This window comes from Canis lupus, chromosome 20, assembly GCF_003254725.2.
Source record: "Canis lupus dingo isolate Sandy chromosome 20, ASM325472v2, whole genome shotgun sequence".
NCBI lineage: Eukaryota > Metazoa > Chordata > Mammalia > Carnivora > Canidae > Canis > Canis lupus.
The window spans coordinates 52,538,351-52,558,635 of NC_064262.1; the positions used below are offsets into that span (position 1 = coordinate 52,538,351).

At 47.1% G+C, this 20,285-nt stretch overlaps 1 protein-coding gene and 2 long non-coding RNA genes across 6 annotated transcripts in view; 1 reads left to right on the forward strand and 2 right to left on the reverse strand.

Annotated features, from left to right (window-relative positions):
• Positions 1-20,285, forward strand: part of ARHGEF18 (Rho/Rac guanine nucleotide exchange factor 18) — an 85,844-nt gene that overhangs the window by 44,832 nt on the left and 20,727 nt on the right. The gene's annotated exons all lie outside the window — the stretch shown is intronic.
• On the reverse strand, positions 68-7,954 carry LOC118351698 (uncharacterized). Its single transcript, XR_004807565.2, has 3 exons — positions 7,780-7,954; positions 682-875; positions 68-592 (listed from the first exon to the last, which is right to left on the reverse strand). It is a non-coding gene; the product is annotated as an uncharacterized LOC118351698 (long non-coding RNA).
• LOC125753144 (uncharacterized) lies at positions 3,972-4,691 on the reverse strand. Its single transcript, XR_007404255.1, has 2 exons — positions 4,381-4,691; positions 3,972-4,334 (listed from the first exon to the last, which is right to left on the reverse strand). It is a non-coding gene; the product is annotated as an uncharacterized LOC125753144 (long non-coding RNA).

The window sequence follows — 20,285 nt, forward strand, 5'->3', positions numbered from 1 at the left end:
CAGATTCAGACCCCCACTCTTCCTGACCCCCTCTGTTTTGGAAGAGAACAGTCATGTACTGGAATGCCCCTAATTCTGCAACCCCACGCTTTGGGGAAGAAACCCAAGCCGTGGATCTTACATAACCTAACAGGAGCAGGCCATGCAAAACCCGGCGCAGTGCTGATTTGGGGTGGCATCAGAAATTATCACCATCTGCTTTGAGCTTTTTTCTCAAACTTGTATTTTGAAATAATTTTAGATTTATGGAAAAGTTCTAAAGAGATTGTGCAGAGAGTTCCTACAAATAGGCCCTGCACCCAGCTTCCTCCTCATGCTCACCTTTCTTGTTTTTAATTATAAAAGTCATATAAGCATTGCAGAAAATTTAGAGACTAGAGAAATGAGAAGGAACACCCATGATCCCACCCAGCTAAAATGAGGCCATCCTTCTGTCGTGTCACCTTCGTGGATTCTCTGTCTTTATCCTTACTGTCCTGCAAGGGTGTCCTGGGTGGTGCAGTCCTTTGGGAAAGCAGTTTGGTAATATCAATCTAACATCATAAAACATCTGACCTTTGCCTCCAGAACGCTGTCTCCTTGAGGCTCTTGTCTGAAATTAGAGTGAGTCGAATGTCTAACAACAGACAGAACAATTACAACAGAGAAGTAATTCAGAAAAGTAATTAAAGTGGAGCTTACAAAGAGCAGAGCAATGAGAGAACGTGAAACATGTATGTGTCCACTGTGGTTAATGAACGTGAAGGGCGCCTGGGTGGCTCAGCTGGTGAAGCGTCTGCCTTCGGCTCACGTCATGATCTCAGGGTCCTGGGATCGAACCCCACGTTGGGCTTCATGCTCGTGCATGCGCACTCTCTCAAATAAATAAATAAAACCTTAAAAAAAAAAAGAAAAAGAATGTGAACACCCTGCAGATACAGATCGGGGTACAGAGAGACCCTTGTGAATGACAGAGAGAATATTGATTCGTTTTAGTTGTAACTTTTTTTTACATTCATGTTTACGCTTGTACTATTAATTAAGAGGGATCGAGTCCAGGTAACAGTGGCATAGGTGATGTTTTCTCATGTGCCCTTGTCAGTGTTTGGTGAGGACCATTTCTCATCAGCCAGGAATGAATCTCTGCAGGTGAAGAGTTCATACCACATTCTATACTTTGGGACAGTAACACACAGCCGACTGGATTTATGCCCAAGAATGTTCTCCTTTGTTCGCTTTTTTCCCCTTCCCCTAAGATGACTCACTGTCGCAATTTAGCCTTCATTAGTTCTTATCTTTATTTAAAAAGGACGACTTAGAGAAATGCCATCTTGGTATTAGACATTACTTTGGAGAAATGCCTTATTTATCAATAGAGAAAGCTAGCGCACCCCCTCCCCCAAAAAAAGCCCTTTGAAGTTAAGGTTTATTGAGGACAAGGAGGATTCATCCCCTCGGTAGTATAGCGGGTACTTCCCCGACTTCTGGTTGTTTGGATACTGAGACTTAGTTCTCTGCCTACCTGTCCCCTCTCGGCCTCATTTTCCCTCTTGTGCAAAATCAGAGTGATGTTTTTCTACACCTGTCACGGAAATGATGCTAGGCTGCTTCAGGGAGAGCTAGAACGGAATGGGCCACCCTTGCCAGGACTAAGATCTTGTGTTAATATTTCCAGTAAGCAACATGTATGTGTTGTACTGCGGAGCATCCTAGACTCAGACATTCCAGAAGGAAAAGCAGCTCCAAATGGATTTCATGGGAGACTTGTGGTTTCTCACCATGGACCCTGCAGTGTTTTGTTTTGTTTTGTTTGTTTTTTCTTTTATTTGAGAGAGAAACAGAAATAGCACACAAGCGGAGGAGAAGCAGACTCCCTGTTGAGAAGGGAGCCTGACTCGGGGCTTGATTCCAGGACCCCGGGATCCTGACCTGAGCCAAAAGCAGATGCTTAACTGACTGAGCCACCCAGGTGCTCCTGGATCCTACAGTTTTTCTTACTGTGCTAGCACAACTCTTTTTTTTTTTTTATCATGGGTCACCTTGCAGTGTTGGAAGGATCTCAAGAGCCTTCTGCATTTCAGAGGAAGGCAACTCAGAATTCTGAGGCTGGAGGAGGCTGAGGAGCTCAGGTCCTGCTCTTGGGGCTTAGAGATGAGAATACCAATGGCCCCTCCCCTGTTTTTCCCTTGACAAACTGGAGGCCACGAGGCCTCTAACCTTGACTCAGGGCAAATAATGTAGCTCTGGCCTTCCTGCAAACACAAAGCATGAAAACCTGTCAGGAAAGCCCACATGCTGGGGCCAAGGGCAGGCTTGCATGTGTGTTTCCTGGGGATGGGGATGCTCTGAGCATCAGAAGGAGGAGGGCTGTCCTTGTGAAGTCAGCCAGGGTAGCAAGACTCCCACAGAGACTCAAAGAGAAGAGTGGGCTGGGAAAGGTCAACTGCAGAGCATGCGGCCCAGAGGCCAGTGCTGTAGAGGCAGGAGCTAGATCAGCTGACAGCATATCTGAGGGTGAAGAAGTGCACGAAGCTTTGGGGGCAGAGGAGTTCATTAAGGCATGAGCCATGGCGATAAATAGTCACTCACTTCCTGACCATGTCCTTCCAACACCTTCAAGCAGAATCCAGTAACCACACAGCCTGTTAATGTGGAGCTTTTTCAAAAATCCCACCAGAAATAATAGCCCTGAAAGCAGCAGGTTGCCTTTTTTTTTTTTTTTAAGATTTCATTTATTTATTCATGAGAGACACAGAGGGAGAAGCAGTCTCCTGTGGAGAGCCAGATGTGGTAGATCCTAGAACCCCAGGATCATGACCTGAGCCAAAGGCAGGTGCTCAACCACTGAACCACCCAGGCATCCCAGCAGATTGCCTCTAAGGTGAAATAGTAGGCCTCACCCTTGGGTATCTTCCCAACCTCTCCACCTGATGGAGACGAGGTCTTTGTACCCATGCTGGGAGTGGGCTGGCCCAGTGCGTAGATCAAAGCAGTGCTGACATCCAGAGATGTCAAGTGACACCTGCCCCTTGCCCTCCTAGAGGTCAAGGTTCGGTGGAGCATGAGGCAGTATGATAAAAGCCCTAACCAGTAGTGTGCATGAAGGTAAAGGAAGGGTGCAGGGAGGCCTAGGCTGTGGGGGTGGGAAGCAGGAAGGGCAACCCAGAGGGACTCTGGCCAGGCCGCAAGGCTTGCCGGGCAAAGGGGTGCCCGAGCCAAGGCACCCATGACTAGGAGGCTCCTGGTGCTGCATGTCAGTGTGGCTGGGGTGCAGAGTGCAAATGGTGCATGACTAGAACAGGGAGTCAGAGCCAAAGCTCTGGAAGTACTAACTGGTATGTGGTGAGACACAGGGCAGCAAGGTAGTGGGATGGGAGGGCACGGGTGCTCCCCCCAACCCCTAGCTCCAAGGAGGTTGCAGCTTAGGCTGACCCGTCAGGGAACAGGCGTGAGGCCCATGAAGTAGACAGAAGGCAAGGCCAGTGACCCATTGGACCTTGGGGTGCCACAGAAGGCTGTGCTGTGGGTGCCACCCATCAGGAGCTGACGCATGGAGGGAAGGTCCTATGAAGATGAAGGCGATTCCCAGAAGAGCATGGGGAGGGGCCTCTACTGGGAAGTGAGCCTCTAGGCCTCATTCCCTGGTGGGGGAGGAGGGCCTTGAGGGAGGGCCTTCTGTCCCCAGGGTACCAGGAGTGCTCAGAAGAACCCTGTCCAGTGCATCCTGAAGGATCTGAGAGGCTGCACTCTTGAGCCCGCTTGCAGAGTGCAAACCTAGCCGCCAACCCCCCACCACCACCACCCCCCAGTTTAATCCAGGTTAGTTGCCGTATAGTGTAGTATTAGTTTCAGGCTAGAATTTATTTATTTTTCTTTTTAATTTTCTTAAAATATTTTATTTATTTGTTAGAGCGAGAGAGCACAAGCCAGGGGGAGCAGCAGAGGGAGGGTGAGAAGCAGACTCCCCACTGAGCAGGGAGTCTGATGCGGGGCTGGATCCCTGAACCCTGGAATGATGACCTGAGCCATAGGTAGATCCTTAACCATCTGAGCCACCCCTCGGGTAGAATTTAGTGATTTCATCAGTTGCCTGTAACACCCAGTGCTCATTACACCACGTGCCCTCCTAATGCCCATCACCCAGTCACCCCATCCCCGCACCCAGCTTCCCCTCCAACAAGCCTCAGTGTGTTTCCTTAGAGTTCACCATCTCTTGTGATTTGCCTCCTTCTCTGTTTTTATCTTCTTCTATTTTTCCTTTGTTTTGTTCATCTGTTTTGTTTCTTAAATTCCACATAGGAGTGAGATCATACAGTTTTTGTCTTTCTCTGACTTATTTCCCTCAGCATCATACCCTCTAGTTCCATTGGCTTTATTATAACTCTGTGAAGCCATTGGAACCACTCGATTGGAGGAACATTTCTGTTTAATAAGCAGTTTCACAGCCATTGCAAAAGATTTCTGGAAGAAAGAAATTGTCGAAGGTTCCTGAAATCTCTTGTACAGTACAGTGGAATGAATGCTTATGACACAGTCTTCAGCAGAAAGGCAGAATGCAAAATTGTATCTTCAATTGGAGCTCACTCTGGCATTAGGTCGAACTGTGCAAATTTTTGTAAGTTATAAATGGTTGATTATTAGCAGCAGTTCCCCATAAATGGAATTAATAGAAATAAGAATGGAACGAAATGTTCTATAACAGGAGTGGTGGTTCTTTCTGATTTGTGAAATACTGGGTGGTTGCTTTTTAATTCTTCTTCTTCTTATTATTATTATTTTAGATTTTATTTATTCATGAGAGACACAGAGAGAGACAGAGACACAGGCAGAGGGAGAAGCAGGCTCCCCATCCAGAGCCTGATGTGGGACTCGATCCCAGGACCCCAGGATCACAACCTGAGTCAAGGGCAGATGCCCAACCACTGAGCCACCCAAGAGCCCACTTTTTAATTCTTAAAACTAGGAATTCCTCATATGCGCCAACCTCACCGCATGTGCTGTGAGCCTCAGAAGGAGAGTCTGTTTCCACGCCTGCCAGCAGGCCAGCCCTTAAGAGGACCATCCTTTAAAAAAAAAAAAGGGGGGGGGAACTATCCTTGTGTTCCTTTTCTCTGGCCAGTGTCCCCCATTCTGACACTCTTCCTCTCACATATGGCTGAGATCCCTTGATTGTTCTATCAACCCTCCCGGCGTGTTCTGCCATGGCCTGTGTTTGGCCCACCTGCATCTGACCCTCCGTGGTACCTGTCAGAATACAGCTTTCCAGGTGCCATCCCAGCTGGTGTCCCAGTGAACCATCTACTCGCTGAACTCAGCCTCGGCCTGAGATGAATGCCAGGGCAGGCTTGGCTGGCCAGCAGTTTGGCCCTCCCGACTCTTGTTATCACACTGATGTGGATGAGGTCTAAGATGACCCAGCCCTGCATGCACCACACTGCAGATTTACTGAGCCTGGGGCAGGCACTCAGCAAACTGCCTGGATTATCTCACCTGTGCCACTGTTGGGGATCTCCCCCCACCCACCCATCTTTGCTGAGTCTCTTGACAGTTTCTTCATTGTAGCCTGTCAGGTTAGTTTTAGGTTAACTCACCTCCCTGTCTTTATTTCCAAACCTCGTTTTAAAGGAGCTCCTTCAAATTGGCAGATGCTCAACCACTGAGCCACCCAGGTGCTCCTATCCCTGAGGTTTTTGTTTTTGTTTTAAAGATTTTATTTATTTATTTATTTATTTATTTATTTATTTATTTATTTATTTATTTATTCATGAGAGATACAGAGAGATGGAGAAGTAGAGACACAGGCAGAGGGAGAAGAAGGATCCATGCAGGGAGGATCCAGGATCACACCCTGAGTCAAAGGCAGACGCTCAACCGCTGAGCCACCCAGGTGTCCCTATCCCTGAGTTTGTTTTTTTTTTTTTAATTTTATTTATTTATGATGGTCACAGAGAGAGAGAGAGAGAGAGAGAGGCAGAGACACAGGCAGAGGGAGAAGCAGGCTCCATGCAGGGAGCCCGACGTGGGATTCGATCCCGGGTCTCCAGGATCGTGCCCTGGGCCAAAGGCAGACGCTCAATTGCTGAGCCACCCAGGCATCCCTATCCCTGAGTTTTTAAGATGAATTTCCTTTCTCCTTTCTCAAACCACAATCACTTTGCCCTCCTGCCACCTTTGTCACTTCTGTCCTCCCCTCCCCCGGCTCCCCAGAGTTGCTCCATATGGGCTCAGACAGTCTCACCCCAAACTGTCTTCATGTCTGAGTCAAACTTCTGACCTGGTGACTTTAATTTGTGCAGTTTGTGTTCAGCGGCTGCTGTGTGCCCAGCACTGAGAAGGCAAGATTAGCTCCGTGTCCCCCTCTCTGTCCTTTTACCTTCCTGCCTGCCCTGCTAAGCATATTTCTCTGACCCTTCCCCACAGAAATGCTGGAGGTATGGAAATAACAGAAATTTATTTCTCACAAGCCCGGCGGCCAGCAGTTCAAATTTAAGATGCCAGCAAATTCGGTTTCTGGTGAGAGCCCTCTTCTTTATGCAGAAAGATGGGGCAGGAGGAGGGAGGCATCTGGCTCTCTGGTGTCTCTCTTTCTCTCTCCTTTTTTAAAGATTTTATTTTAATTATTTGAGAGAGAAGCAGACTCCCTGCTGAGCAGGGAGCCTGATGCGGGACTTGATCCAGGACCCTGAGATCATGACCTGAGCCAAAAGCAGACACTTAACAGACTGAGCCACCCAAGTGCCCTTCTGGCGTCTCTTCTAATATAAGGACACTGATCCTGTGAGATCAGGGCCCCCCACCTGATGTTCTCATTTAACTTTAATGACTTCTCGGAGACCCTGTCTCCAAAGACAGCCACTCTGGGGGTTAGGGCCCCAACATACAAGTTTTGGGGAGACACAAACACCAAACATTCAATCCATAACATGGATGAACCTTGGGCAGCCCTGGTGGCTCAGAGGTTTAGTGCTGCCTTCAGCCCAGGGTGTGATCCTGGGGTCCCGGGATCAGGTCCCACACCAGGCTCCCTGCATGGGGCCTGCTTCTCCCTCTGCCTGTGTCTCTGCCTCTCTCTTTCTCTGTGTGTGTCTCTCATGAATAAATAAATAAAATCTTTAAAAAAAAAAATGGATGAACCTTGAAAACATCATGCTAAGTGAAATAAGCCAGGCACAGAAAGACAAATACTGTGTGATTCCACTTAGGTAAGGCACCTCGAGCAAAAGCCTCAGAGAAACTAGAAGTGGTGGGGGCCGGGACTGGGGGTGGGGGTGGGGGTGTTGTTTTTGTTTAATGAGTACAAAGTTTTTGTTGGGGATGATGAAAAAGGTTTTGGGTAGAGATGGTGTTGGTTACACACATTGTGAGTGTATTGAATGCTGCTGAATTGTACACTTTTGAATGGTGGAAGAGATTAATTATTCTATACATTTATTTTACCAGGATACAAAGTAATAATGGAAGGAAGGAAGGAAGGGAGGGAGGGAGGGAAGGAAGGAAGGAAGGAAGGAAAATAAACCCAACAATACTCCGTCCCCTTAGTTCCAGGAAAGACCCTCAGCTTCACAAGGAGCAACCTGTTATTAAAGACCCAGGGATCCCAGGGACACAAGTGTCCTGCGCCAGCAGGAAGGGACAGAACGTGATAGCCCAGACCAACATCCTAGGTTTCGAGCCTACTGAGCTGAGCCCAGGGCCACCCGGTAACTCAACCAGGGTCATCCCTCAAGATCCTCATATTTGCCTGTTTTGTTCTACACGGTGGTCCCCTGGAGGGGTTGCTGCTCAGAGAACCAGGTTTACCTTCTCATGTTTTCTCATCAAGGTTTATACTCCTCACAGTCCTGTTTGTATCCCCAAGTGAAGTTAACTTGCTGTGAGGTCCTCGGACCGGTCTCATTTCCAGGGTAACCCTCTCGGAATGTTCTGAAGGCTACCTTCTTAGAGAGAACTGATCCAGAGCTGCCTCCTTGGCCGTCAGAACTGCTTTCTGGAGTCTTGGTTGTGTAGTGTCGGGCACCTTCTTCCAGTAATCCTTTCTGAGAGGAGGCTATGCATGCCCTTTGGTCTTCCCTCTGAGAGGTCAAGAGGAAGGAAGGAAGAGGCAGCTGCTTATTCGTCCTGAGGCATCCAGGAAGCAACAAGAGTTCTTTATGTGAATGCATTCTTAGGAAATGTGGTTTTTATTCATTTGATGGGTCTTAGGGGCTGAATTGTGTCTCCCCTCTCCGAATGCCTGTGTGGAATCTCTAGCCCACAGTATGATGGTATTTGGAGGTGGGGCCTTTGGGAGGTAATTGGATTTAGATGAGGTCATGAGAGTGGGCCCCCAGGATGAGTGCCCTTGTAAGAGGAAAGCCAGAGGGCTTGCTCTGTCTCTCCTCCTTGAGCACACAGGGAGACCTCGGCTGGCTGGCTGGCTGCAAGCCAGAGAGCCCTCACCCAGGACAGAGCCCTCACCCAGGACCGAGGCTACCAGCGCCTTGATCTTGGACTTCCCAGCCTCCCAAACTGAGAAATAAATGTCTGTTGTTAAGCGCCCCCAGTCTGTGGTCCTTTGTTATCTCAGCCCACGCCAACCAAGACCTTGGTCATGAGTGTTGTTTTGGGGTTATTTTTTTGTTGGTGTCGTTTTTGTGCGTTTCAGACTTTTCCTTGTGAAATCACTGTGGACTCCCAGTAAATTGCAGAAGTCACACAAACCCTTCACCCAGCTTCCCCCGTGGTTCCCTTCTGGGTGAGTATATAGGACAGCAAAACAGAAAATTGCATCGGACAGGGAGTGCATCCAGTCCTGTGACATTTGATCACCCGTGTAGACTCCCGTGACCACTGTCCCTGAGATCCAGGGCCTGTTCCAACGCCATGAAAATCATCCCCTGCACTTGGATCCACCACTCTTGACCCCAGCAGCCACTAATCTGTTTCCATCTCTGGAACTCTGTCATTTCAAGGGTGTGATAGAAGTGAAATAGTACAGTGTCCTTTTGAGTTTGGCTTTTTTTCTCTCGGATGGCACCCAGGAGGTCCATCTGGGTGGCTCAGCGGTTGAGTGTCTTGCCTTTGGCTCAGGGCATGATCCCAGGATCCTGGGATCGAGTCCCTCATCGGGCTCCTTGCAAGGAGCCTGCTTCTCCCTCTGCCTATGTCTCTGCCTCTCTCTCCGTGTCTCTCATGAATAAATAAATAAAATATTTTTTAAAAGAGGGGGTGCTTTTGTGGCCGAGCAGGATTCTGTGGTCTGCACAGACCACAGTCCGCCTGGCCATTGGCCCCTCAGGACATCTGGGTTGTTGTTTCCGGTTTGGGGCTCCTCCTGAATAAAGCTGCCACAGACGGTCACACATACAGGTTTCTGTGTGTCTGGCCATATGCTTTGTGTTCCTCTGAAATAAATACCCAGGGGTGCAGTTACTGTGTTTTCTCTACAAATTGCCCCACCAACCAGTCTGGTGGCACTAATTTTCCATTCCCGATGGCAGCGTGTGAGTGACCTGGCTTCTCCACACCCCGCCGGTTTTAGAGCTGTCACTCTTTCTTGTCTTCGCCCATCTCATGGTGGTTTTATTTGCATTTCTCTCGTGGCTCATGAGCAGAGTGCCTTCTCATGCGCCTTTTTGACCATCTGTATATTTTCTTTGTGGGAAATGCATCTTCATCTCTTTTGCTAATTTTCTAAATGGGTTGTGTTTTTACGATAGAGCTTTGAGAACTTGTTACATATTCTACATGCTAATCCTTTGTCACATAGGCGGCTTGCAGATACCCCCTCTACCCCCACCGTCCTCATAAGGAGCAAAAGTTTCCAATTATGATGAAGTCAATTCAGAGTTGTGGGGCTTTTTTTTTTTTTTTTTTTGTCCTTTGTGGATCAGACTTTCAGTGTCTTATCAAAGAACTCTTCATGAACCAAGCCCCAGTTCCTGAAGATTGTATCCTTTATTACCTGTGAAACATTTTTTAATGTTACATGTTTCATTTCAGTCTGGTCCACTTTAAGCTCATGTTTGAGAAAAGTGAAGGTTCAGGTTGCGGTTCATTTTTATTCTTAGACATGTAGGCGTTCTTGTCCTTTCTATATATTTTTTTTTTTAAGATTTTATTTATTTATTCATGAGAGACACACAGAGAGAGGCAGAGACACAGGCAGAGGGAGAAGCAGGCTCCCTGCCGGGAGCCCAATGTGGGACTCCATCCCAGGACTCCGGGATCATGCCCTGAGCTGAAGGCAGACGCTCAACTGCTGAGCCACCCAGGTGCCCTGTCTTTTCTATTTTTAACTTCCAGAACTATCCATAGAATAGTAATACAGAATATTTTGCAGTGACATAATTGACAGGTGTATCACTCGACAGCATAACTCACGTGTCCCTCACCACCCTGCCTGGTATTCGTGCAAAAAATACATAAATGCTGTGAACATGATTCTTTTTTGCTGTATGGAAGGGATTTTTTTGAACCCAGATCTTAGGATCACTCACTATTAAACATTATTTCTCCATTTACGAAACCATTTATACAAGCAGTTAATTAACTGTGGATGGCAGCATTATGGATTATTTCTACTTTTATGCTTTTTTGTGATTTTTAAGTTTTCTACACATATAGTCAAGAAGATAAGCACTTTTTTTTTTAATGGTGTTTGCTAGGTTTGACGTAATTTGGTAATAGAAGGCTTGTGAATGATTTTTATTGGGTAATAGGTTTAGGAAGAGAATTCTTTATAGCTCACACTTAACTTCTAAGCCCCAAGATGCTCCCCCCCCCCCCCCCCACACACACACACCCTGCTGCCCTTGTCCCCTGAGGCACAGGGTTAAGGTTTTTTTGTTGTGTTTTGTTTCTTTGTCTTCTGTGGTTTTATTCTTCTTTTTACCATCTTGGCTTGTGTAACGCCAAAATGAAGCAGGGCAGAGAAATCGATGAGTTGTCTTGGCATCGATTTAGTCTATTCTCAGGTGGCTGAAAAGCCAGGAACTGTGAACTGAAGACTTCATTTTGTCTCAGATTTTCTTAATTGTCTCTCGAACACTCGCCTGAAGCGCGTGCTTGCTAGAACTCTCCAGAGACAGGTGGCAATCTCAGCCTGAAAGGAAAGTCTTCACTGAGACAAAGAATAGGGGCAGGGACAGGGACACAGGACCTCAGTAAATATGAGAAAAGTAGCAATTATTTTGAAGCCAAGCTTTTGAAACTGCTGCGCAGCTGGGGAAGGCTGTTCCCGCCTAAAGCTGCCACTTGGCTGGCCCCTTTGTGTGGCCCTTTGCAGAAAATTGGGAGGAGACTTCTGTGCCAGGGCCCAGCTGCCTTCAAAAGATGTTCCCAGTTGCTTCCCCATCGAGCAGCTGGAGGAATCTGCCATTGAGAATATAAAATCTTGCCAGAAAGTCGCTATTGTTAGAAATAAGCATGCTTCTAGATTATAAAGGACAATTGAAAACCAATTAAGGTGGTCGCTGGGTATGTCACATTGGGCTTCCTCGATAAATGACTTTCAGGGGGTTTGTAACTATGAAGTCTTGTTAATGAACTTTCCTTGTGAGCCCTTAGGCTTCCTACCAGAACTAATGGATTGTGTGCTTGTGTATCAGGGAAAAGTCTGTGGCCTGCAGGACCTACAAGAGGCCAGGGTCCTGCTGGGAGTAAAACTATCCTGGAAGTTAGCCCCTCTGCACCTGAACTTCACAGTGTGGGGTCCAATGTTCATGTCAAGTATGGGAATACCTCGTTGTATTGCACTTTGCAGATACAGCGTTTTTTAACAAATTGAAGAGTTGTGGCAAGCCTTCATCAAACAAGTCTGTCCAACCCATTTTTCCTCCCTTTGTGTCTCTCACATGTTGATAATTCTCACACTACCTTAAGCTTTTTCATTATTCCATTTGTCATGGTGATCTGTGATCATGACTCTGAAAGCTCTGGTGATGGTTAGCTTTTTTTTAACAATATAGTGTGTGGGGTTTTTTTTGTTTGTTTAAGATTGATGTTTAGGGATCCCTGGGTGGCGCAGCGGTTTAGCGCCTGCCTTTGGCCCAGGGCGCGATCCTGGAGACACGGGATCGAATCCCACGTCGGGCTCCCGGTGCATGGAGCCTGCTTCTCCCTCTGCCTATGTCTGTGCCTCTCTCTCTCTCTATGTGACTATCAAAAATTAAATAAATAAATAAATAAATAAATAAATAAATAAATAAAACATTAAAAAAAATAAGATTGATGTTTAGAGAGAGCGCCCCAGGTGCATAAGATTGATTGATTGATGTTCTGAGAGAGTGCCCCAGGTGTGTGTGAGGGGCAGAGGGAGAGAGAGAGAGAGAAGAATCCCAAGTGGATTCCATCCTGAGCATGGAGCCCTACACGGGACTTGATCCCACAACCTGGAGATCATGACCTGAGCCAAAATCAAGGGTCTGATGCTTAACCAACTGAGCCACCCAGGTGCCCTGACAATAAAGTGTTTGTTTTGTTTTGTTTTTAAAGATTTATTTATTTATTTATTCATGAGAGACAGAGAGAGAGAGAGAGGCAGAGACATAGGGGCAGAGGGAGAAGCAGGCTCCTTGTAGGGAGCCCAATGGGGGACTCGATCCCAGGACTGCAGAATCATGACCCAAGCTAAAGGCAGACGCTCCACCACTGAGCCACCCAGGTGCCCTGACAAAACAGGTTTTAAAGAATAATCAAGAGAACATGCTGCTGTCTGTGTTGCTGAGAACAGCCTGTGTTTTTTCCCTCTGGGCAAAGAACTTTTTCCATTTTTCTCTGCTTGCTTCTTATTTTTGTCCCTACCCCTTGCCTGGGTCCCATCGTAGAAATGGCTCTGTGGCATACAGTCTCTGCAGCAGGCCCGGTGCACGCCAATCGATGCCCCTCGCAGCAGTGTGCAGACAGTGCTAATTAGGCTCTGAAGCAGCTTTCATGGCCACGCAGACAGTGCTAGGCAGCCGTGTGCCGAGCTCCACGCCATGGCCCGGATCCCAGCACCCCACCACTGCCCATCTGTCCCGCCACGGCTGTCTGGTCTCGGCAAGCCTGATAACAGGATGGATGCATGTTCCTGTCTCTCTCAGAGCCCAGGGCAGAAGGACAAACTCACGCTGTGTTCTGCAGAAAAATGGCTCTATCTCAAGGAGTTTATTGGTTTGTTTGATAGCTTTTACGGAGATGCAACTCACATACCATATGATTCCCCCATTTAAGTGTACAATTCATTGGCTTTTGGTAGAGCTGCAGTCACCACAATCAACATTAGAACCCCCAAGAGAAACCTTATACCCATTAGCAGTCACCCTTCATTCTCCCCCAAGTCCTGCACAACTGTTAATCTATCTACCTTCTATCTCTGTGCATTTGCTGGTTCTGCACATTTCCTAGAGACGGACTCCTACAACATAAGATCTTTTTGTGTCTGACCTCCTTCACTCGGTGTATTTTCCAGATCCATCCACATTCTATCATGAATCAGTGCTCCATTCCTTTTACTGCTGAATAATATTCCACTGTATGAATGGACCACGTTGTGTTTATCCCTCCATCAGTTGATGGACACTGGGGTCATTTCCACTTTGGGCTGTTGTGAATGATGCTACTGTGAACATTTATGTACAAATATTTGTGTGGCTATACCTTATCGCTTCACTTGGGCATATACCCAGAAGTGGAATGACTGGAGTGTAGGGTAAGCTCTGTGTTTAGCTATTTGAAGAACCACCAGTTTTTCAAAGTGCTACACCACTGTGCATTTCCACCAGCAGTCCCACAATTTCCACGTGTCTAGATGTAAGAAAACTGCTGCCAAGGGATGTTTGAGGGTCTCCAGGATTTGTTCTAGCCGGTATGGTAAGCCATGCAGGTATGGAAATGACTGCCAGGAGAAAAGTTTGTACTGACAGTCCCCCTACGTCACCCCTTACAGTCACGGAGGGCCACAGGGAGCTGCCCCAGGGTCAGTCAGGAGCCAGAGGGCATGAAGGGAAAGCGTGGGCAAGAACCTTTACTGTGGTTTCTTTTTTTTTTCTTTTAAGATTTATTTATTTATTTATGATAGAGGGGGAGGGGCAGAGACAGGAGGAGGGAGAAGAAGGCTCCATGCCAGGAGCCCAACGTGGGACTCGATCCCGGGACCCAGGATCACGCCCTGGGCCAAAGGCAAGCACCAAACCGCTGAGCCACCCAGGGATCCCCTTTACTGTGGTTTCTATGGGGAAGAGTGGGTAGGGCAGAGTAAACAGGTTTAGGACTGACTAGTTTGAAAAATTTCAGCAGGCTCTGGGGCTTAGGGGTGGTCTCTAGTGGTCTGGTGCCTGCCCCTGGGGGTGATCAGGGCAGGACAGTGGTCCTGAATGCGAGAGCCCCACAGAGGAGGGGTTCAGAGTGTGGGCTCTGGATTGGTGGGTTTGTGTATGAAAAGTGTTCTTGCAGGGTGCCTCGGTGGTTCAGTTGGTTAAGTGTCTGCCTTCCCAAAGTCCTGGGATCAAGTCCCATGTTGGGCTCCCTGCTCTGCAGGGAGTCTGCTTCTCCTTCTGCCCCTACCCCTGCCCCTACCCCCACCCCTGCTCTTGCTCTTGCTCTCAAATAAATAAGTAAATAAAATTAATAAAAAAAAAAAGGGTGCTCTTACAAGCGAATCGTGGACTAGCTCTAGGAATCCACTGGCCCTGAGAAGGGCAACAAGTCCCCAGATGTCAGATCATCGAAAATACAGACTAAGAAGAAACATGGTTGAAAATGGCTGGTCTGTGGCAGAGTCACCAGCTTGTGTCCTGATCGGGCAGTTATTTCCGTGGCTGCACATATTACAGAAAGATTCGATTAGTGATTGTCCAACCCATCTTTTAAAAGTCTCAAGTAAAAAAAATAAATAAATAAATAAAAAAATAAAAGTCTCAAGTATGGGATCCCTGGGTGGCGCAGCGGTTTGGCGCCTGCCTTTGGCCCAGGGCGCGATCCTGGAGACCCGGGATCGAATCCCACGTCGGGCTCCCGGTGCATGGAGCCTGCTTCTCCTTCTGCCTATGTCTCTGCCTCTCTCTCTCTCTCTGTGTGTGACTATCATAAATAAATAAAAATTTTAAAAAATAAAATAAAAAATAAAAGTCTCAAGTAGTGGGGTACCTGGGTGGCTCATTGTTTGAGCATCTGCCTTCAGTTCAGGGTGTGATCCTGGGGTCCTGGGATCAAGTCCCGCATTGGGCTCCCCACAGGGAGCCTGCTTCTCCCTCTGCCTGTGTCTGCCTCTCTCTCTTTTTCTCTCATGAATAAATAAATTAAATCTTTAAAAATAAAAATAAAAGTCTCAAATAGTTTGAGAGGGGCAGTGGTAGTTAGACCCTCCAGGGGAAAAGTGATTTATCCCCGTTGGGCCATATTGCTGCCAATATACAGCATTATGTTTTCCTGTAATAAGTCCCCGCAACTCGGATACTTTTTAGGCATAGGTATGTAATATAAGTCATAAAGAAATACAAAGAGTATCAGTGTTCCAAAGAAATACCGTATGCATTTGAGTAAACAAGGGTGTTCTAAAACATCACAATAATTTCTCATCCGACAACTTTCTTGTATGCCGGCAGTTTTCCCTTATTCACAGATTCCGTATTTGCAGGCTTACCTACTTGCTATAATTTATTTGTAACCCCCAAAGCCATGCCTGTAGGGCCTTCACAGTTGTGTGCAGGCATGTACAGTGAAAAATATGAGTCACCTAACATGTGTGTTGCAGGCTGAGATAGAACAAGGTGACCCCCTGCCTTCCAACTTGTACTGTAAACAAGTGTCCTTTTTGCAGTGTGGTTAATGCCATGCTCTTTCATTTTTATGCTCTCTGTTGCTGATGTGGCTGCTTCCCATGGCCCCCAAGCATTGTGCTGAAGTACTGTCTGGCTTTACTAAGTGCAAGAAGGCTGTGATGCCTCGGATGGAGAAAATCCATGTGTTAGATAGGCTCCATTCAGGCATGAATTGTAGTCCTAGTGACCGTGAGCTCAGCGGTAATAAATCAATAGTATATATTAAATAAGGTGTCTTTCAAGAAAAACACGCATAAAACATGGTTACGTATTGATGGGTTGATGGAAGTGTAGGCAGACACTCCCAGGAGCCCAACTTTGCATCTCCCCTGTGAGCAGTGATTCAGTACCACTTCTTCAGTGCCCACTGTAACTTTATAGAACATCGGTACAGTGACAGGGCACCTGAATGGTTCAATGGTTGAGCATCTGCCTTTGGCTCAGGTCATGATCCCGGGGTCCTGGGATCGAGTTCTGCATCGGGCTCCCCAGAGGGAGCCTGCTTCTTCCTCTGCCTGTGTCTCTCATGAATGAATAAATAAAATATTTAAAATTTTAAAAAGAACCCATTGGTATAGTGAATAATGAGAATCAGTTGCAACATTTTGTTTTGACATCATTTAAGATTCACAAGAAGTTGCAAAAATAGCACAGAGGGTCCCAGATACACTTGGTGGAGCATCCCTCAGTGATGATAAACTAACCAATAACCAATGGTAATCCCCGGTCAAAGCTAGGACACTGACATTGGTAGAATATTGTTAACTCAGGGACAAACCCTGTTTGGGTTTTGCCAGTTGTTAATTGCATTCTCTAGTGGGGAGAAGGGAGTATATAGTTCTATTAAAAAAATTTTCTGGGGAAAAAAAAAAATTTTTTCTGGGGATGCCTGGGTGGCTCAGCGGTTTGGCACCTGCCTTCGGCCCAGGGTGTAATCCTGGAGTCCCACATTGGGCTTCCTGCATGGAGCCTGCTTCTCCTCTGTCTGTGTCTCTGCCTCTCTCTCTCTCTGTCTCTCATGAATAATTAATTAATTAATTAATTAATTAATTTTTTCTTAAGATTTTTATTTATTTGAGAGAGAGGAAGCACACGAGCTGGGGGGAGGGGCAGAGGGACAAGCAGACTCTCTGAAGAGCAGTGAGCCCAAGGCAGAGCTCGATCCCAGGACCCTGAGATCATGACCTGAGCTGAGGTCAGATGCTTAACCGACTAAGCCACCCCAGCGCCCCTGGTTCCATGAAATGCTATCCTCAGTATATATAAATCTGAGTAGCCAACACCAGTCAAGATGCAGAACTGTTCCCAAAGAAACAATGTTTTCTTTTTTTCAGAGTACAGTCCAGTGGCATTAGGTGTATTCGCATCAGTGTACCACCATCCCCACCATCCGTCTCTAGAACTTTCCATCTCCCCAGATGGAGACTGTCCCAGAAAACTCTGACACTCCCACCTGCTCCCTGGTCCTTGGTTCCCACCATCTACTCTCTGTACCTGTGGATGGGACTCCTAGGGGGAGGGACCTCATCTAAGTGGATATGTACAGTATTTGTCCTTTTGTGTCTGGGTTATTTTGCTTAGCACAATATCCTCAAGGTTTGTCCACGTGGTAGCAGGCGTCAGGATTTCCTTCTTTTGTATAGCTGAATAAGATGCCATAAAACAATGATTTCTTGCCCTGTTTCATGGCAGGCATTGTCCTCCATTCTACTGGCGGAACACAAAATGATCAGAATAAGTAAATTACTGGCATATATTAGAGGGGAGCCAGCTTACCATTCATTCATTCTTTTTTTTTTTTTTAAGATTTTACTTATTTATTCATGAGAGACACCGAGAGAGAGGCAGAGACACAGGCAGAGGGAGAAGCGGGATCCATGCAGGGAGCCCAACGTGGGACTCGATTCTTGGTCTCTAGGATCATTCTCTGGGCTGAAGGCGGAGCTAAACCGCTGCTGTCATTCATTCTTTCTGCTGAAATTCTGTCCCTTGTGCCCCCCTTCGAGTGCAGTGGCACCTGGTGTCCCTTAATCGTGACCCTTAGACATGAGTACCTCAAAGTATCTTCTCAAGGATCAAGGGAAGATTTAAGACACCATAGATTTAGTGTGCCCTATCATTTATTAAAATTCTTTGGGAATGGTGATTCCCAAGGGATGTTGATGGTGGCATTTTCTCCTGTGGACTATGTGATTAAAGCAGAACCCGTCGGACTTCAGGCAAGATCTTGGGTCATAGGAAACAGTCTGTCAGCCAGGTGAAGGATTCATTTTAGAGGTTGTTTCATATTTGTACATTCAGGTCATAATTGCCTAGGTGGGGTTTAAAGTGGTGTAGAAATGGCAGGAAATGCCTACCCTGGACCATGGAAGCCTCAACTTATGACTTTTACCTTTATGAATGGGTGTTCATCCATGAATGATACCCTCATCACCTTTGTCTCTGTGATCATAGTAATTGTTAGCCACTTACTGATGCCAGGACCTTTGAAGTCACTGACCAGGTATCACCATCGCCACATCACATGGAGCCATGCTAATGAATGGCTGTGGATATGTGCTCTGTGTGGCATATGGTGTCACACTGCTTAGTGGTTAAGTCTCAGTTGATAAGCTTTGTTCATTACTCCTTGACCAGAAATTTCCTTTCTGACACATACCCACCTGCACATTTGCGATCACCCTGAATTTCCCACTTAAATTTTTTTTAGGGGATCCCTGGGTGGCTTAGCGGTTTAGCACCTGCCTTCAGCCCAGGGCGTGGTCCTGGAGTCCCGGGATCAAGTCCCACGTCAGGCTCCCTGCATGGAGCCTGCTTTTCCAAACTCTGCTTGTGCTGTCTCTACCTCCCTCCCTCCCTCTCTCTCTCTCTCTCTCTCTCTCTCTAACAGATAAATAAAGTCTTCAAAAAATTTTTTTAAGATTTTATTTATTTATTTGAGAGAGCAAACAGAGGGAGAGGGAGAAGCAGACTTCCCACTGAGCAGGGAGCCCAATTCAGGGCTTGTTACCAGGACCCTGGGATCAAGACCAGAGCTGAAGGCAGATACTTAACCTGAGCCACCCAGGCACCGCCTGAATTTCCACCTAAATTCAAACTCTCAGAATATTGAATCCCACTCCTCAGAAAAGCCCTTGAGATAAGTACATTTTCCTCTACTGCTGGTCACTAACCCACCCCAGGGGTCATGGTCTGCATGCCACTACTTTACCTGTGTGACAGAAACCCATGGGTGGGTGCATTGGGGACCCAGGAGCCAGGGGGGAAAGACTAGTGGACAGATTTCTTCCTAATGCTGAAATCCTTGCCTGGCATAGCGCTTTTGACCCCAAGAATGAATGAGCCCAGGAGCCCATCTCAGCCAGACTCGATTTGTCAAATTGGAGAGGGTGATAGTTTGACTCTTCTGAGTTCCATCTTTCCTGTCAGTGGGAAAGGTGATCAGAGAGTACACGCTATCCGGTTCCTACCTTAATGAGCAGAGGAGTATCAAGAACCCTTTGGAGCCCCCGTTGTATGCTAGGCTGGTTTACAATCCTTGTATAAGAAAGGATCGGGGTGGGGGCGGGGGGATCCCTGGGTGGCGCAGCAGTTTAGCGCCTGCCTTTGGCCCAGGGTGCGATCCTGGAGACCCGGGATCGAATCCCATGTCGGGCTCCCGGTGCATGGAGCCTGCTTCTCCCTCTGCCTATGTCTCTGCCTCTCTCTCTCTCTGACTATCAAAAATAAATAAAAAAAAAATTAAAAAAAAAAAGAAAGGATCGGGGGACACCTGGGTGGCTCAGCGGTTGGGTGCCTCCCTTAGGCCCGGGACGTCATCCTGCAGTCCCAGGATCAAGTCCCACATCCGGCTCCCTGCATGGAGCCTGCTTCTCCCTCTGCCTGTGTCTCTACCTCTCTGTGTGTGTGTGTCTCATGAATAAATAAATAAAATCTTTAAAAAGAAAAAGAAAGAAAGAAAGAAAGAAAGAAAGAAAGAAAGAAAGAGAGAGAGAGAGAGAGAGAGGGGGGGGAGGGAGGGAGGGAGAGAGGGAGGGAGGGAGAGAGGGAGAGAGGGAGGGAGGAAGGAAGGATCATCACCTCTTGTTTACTGTGGAGCTCAAATTTTGTTAGGGTACTTATGATCAGGGGCTTGCATGGCTTCACACCATGCCCTGGGGTCTCTAGGTCCCAGAGTCATCCTGATATCTGACCTCAGGTTCATTATAGCCACGTGGGGCCGCCTCGGTGGCTCAGTTAGTTAGACATCTGCCTTCAGCGCAGGTCGTGGTCTTGGGGTCCCAGGATCGAGCCCCACATCAGGCTCCGTGCTCAGTGGGGAGTCTGCTTCTCCCTCTCCCTCTGCCCCTGTCTTGTTCTCTCTCCTTCTCTCCCTAATAAAGAAAAAAAAATCTATATATTAAAAAAAAAGTCAAAAAAAATAAATAAAAAAAAAGTCATGCATGTGTGTGATGTCGGCACGAGCCGCACCAAGCGCAGAGCTCCCTATTTAGTGATCTTAGATTATTTACAGTGATTCTAAAC